Source organism: Scomber japonicus, chromosome 13 (assembly GCF_027409825.1).
Source record: "Scomber japonicus isolate fScoJap1 chromosome 13, fScoJap1.pri, whole genome shotgun sequence".
Classification (NCBI taxonomy): Eukaryota; Metazoa; Chordata; class Actinopteri; order Scombriformes; family Scombridae; genus Scomber; species Scomber japonicus.
Genome location: NC_070590.1, coordinates 19,801,582 through 19,804,667, shown reverse-complemented (window position 1 = coordinate 19,804,667; position 3,086 = coordinate 19,801,582).

Genomic DNA, 3,086 nt, shown 5'->3' with positions numbered 1-3,086 from the left:
AAGATCCTGAAGCAAACACATACATACACATGGATAGAGAGAGCAGCAGGGGATGAATGGGAGTGCTGGGAATACTGCTACTACAGTTGTACTACAATGGGAACAGTGCTTTCCTTACAAACCCTGCTGCCCTAGTTATAAGCCCACGTGACCAAACTATTATACTGGGTAATTGTTTCTGCAGAACCAACTAGACAAAATGATCCATTAAGAAAGCTGGCATTGATTTATGCCTATATCTAAGAGACATTACTGATTTTACATGTTAGAGAATAAACACAGCAAACCTGGCTGCTTAAAAACAGATGCCTGTCATGATGTGAGTATCATTACTTTTGATATGTAGCAGAAGGTGTGAATGAGTGCCTCAGACATCAGGGGTCAGATCTACTTCCTCTGATGAGTCACTGTGACTCACATGCAGATCTTACAAATACACACACTGTATGTTTGCAGACAGATGCTGCAGATTACATCCAGCTGTCTGCACATCACACTCACATCAGACGAGAGGAAAACAACAGCCTACGCGGACCACACATGCCTCAAACAGTCACACGTAGACACATAAGCTGCCCAGATGACTGCCCATATTATATCACCATGGCTGATATTCCCGTCTCTCACCCACATGTTTTGCTTGCTTGCATCAGCAATCTAAGTAAAACTTAAATAGACACAACTACCTGCTATCTAGTGTCTGTTTTGTCTGATATGGCGCAAACCTAAATAACTGTATGTTTGACTCACTTTCACATTTCAAAATAGAGATATATTTACTTGAATAATCTGTCAATCCACAGATTTGATCACAGAATGGGTGACAAATTGAAGAAATATGTCAAATAAAGTTTCTTAGTACGTGTTGAGACACCTTGAGTGTCTAAGTTATGTCTCTTATTTATTCTGTGTCTTCTTTGTGATTTTTCACCAGTCTATATATCAGGGTCTATATGTCAGGAAATGACCACATAAGCCCATTCACACAACAACACATGACTGTTACATCAAACAAAAATGTTTGAAGGCTTTGTCGCTTGGTGCTGACATCATTCATCAATTAGAATTTTTAACAAAAAATAGTCAAAAAGCACCCACAACTGCTGCAGTCCAAGTTTAGCACTGGCAGTTTGAGACAACAGGGCGTTCTATCTGTGTCTGATGTCACTCAAGACGAGGCTACCGGGTGAAACCACACTATATGACAATCCCGTCCAGTGTGTGTGTGTCTCAGTGGACCCAGTGACACAGAGAACAGACCGTCCCCTCTGTTCAACACTGACACTGGACCCCTGACGCCTCTGCTGTCAGCCCACTGGCTGTCAACACTTGCCCTCTTTGAGCCACGCAGTCAGATACAAGACAGGAGAGTGGGCAGGGTAATGTGTCTCTGTCTGTCTGACTCACACACACACACACACACACACACATATACACACATGTGCTCCTGCTCCCACAAGCCTCACTGATTTAACATACAGTACACACCCAGGCCGGAGAATAGTTTTAATGCTAGCAAATGCATGGCCTTCCACTGTAACCTGTGATTATGGGGGCAGTTATGCCCTGCAGAGCTGCCATGAGCTTCTGAAAATAGACACCGCCAGCCACACAGTCTGGGCTGCTACTTTTAAAGAGAAATGACTTCTGGTGAGACTGAACACTGACAAAACAGAGGAAGAATCGGAAAATTGTACACTGAAAGTGAATAAATAAAGTAGAGTGACATTTTATAGATAGGGATATAAAAATAGTCAGTTTACATACACTGCAGTGCTGGAAAACACAGTCAACAGTTCACTTACTTCACTGACAGATATACAACACTTACCATCTCTCTTCTCTTACAGAGTCCAGACAACAGCTAGATCCATGATTTCGTCTGTAGATTTTTATTCCATAGAGCACTGTCCACATTATTGTTTATGTCTTGCTCCTTGCCTTTTTCATTCACTCTCTGAGTTCCTCTGCTATTTCCCTCCTCCCAGCCCCTTCTCCTCCCCATCCCGGTGCAGAGTTACATCCCCAACACGCAGCAGAGGGGGAACCGGCACCGGCACTACCTCCAAAATGTGCTTTTACTTCCCACTAACTATTTATTGACTTCCTCTCTCTTTTTGGCAAATAATCTGTGTGATCCCTGTTAGTAAAGGACTGAAGTCTTCAGTTTCAAAACACACCACAATATGAGAGAGGGTTGTGTGAAAATTCAGATCCACCTCAGAGAGTCCCTGAGATGACTTCCCTCCTACAGGACTTTCATTGATAGAAAGATCAGATGGACCGCACCAGATGATCAAAGGAAACAGGAAACCAAATCCATGCAATGCTGTGTGTCCCCTCAGCGTTGTCGATTGGTAAAGCAGGTGTCAACAGTTTAACAGGTTAGAACCATGATCCAGGGCAGAAATAACATGTGGTGTAGGAGCAGGAGATGGAAAAGACCTTGTGTCCTTTGACTTCCTGCTCTGAGTCCTGTGCTGCTGATGTAACCAAAAAAAGGGTATTTCCATTCTGGAAAACTGTTGAATGGCCATTTATGATAATATGAGTAAGCAATGTATTATAATGCGTCCACTGTGTTTGATACATTAGTGATGATGGGATAGAGAAATACTATGTTCCACAGGAAGTGGGCGAACACATGTCAGCCATCTTTTCAGATGTCCCACAGGAATGATTTGGCTTAGAGACAGACAGAGAGTGGAAGAGAGTGGGAGAAAGACCTCTACTATTGATCTCTCAGGGCTTTTCCCATGGTCTGGGCCAGAGGGGAGATAGAGGAAATGAAGCAGATGATGAGTCACTAAGGAAAATAAAAACAAACAAACAGAGGCAGCTAAGTAACCAGATGGTCTTAAAGCAAAGTCTGCAGTGAAGGTTCATGATCTGAGTCAGCCGCCTTCAGTGATAATCTGGAATTTACAGCTGAGGGGATGAAAAGTTGCTGAGCTTCCCTAAACATTTTTATTTTGAATGTAGATGAATCACTTGAACTGTCTGCCGCAAATACACTAACAAAGCAAGTGAATAATTATAAACAATATAAATCCTGATGAATACACATTAATACACTGTGCTGAATG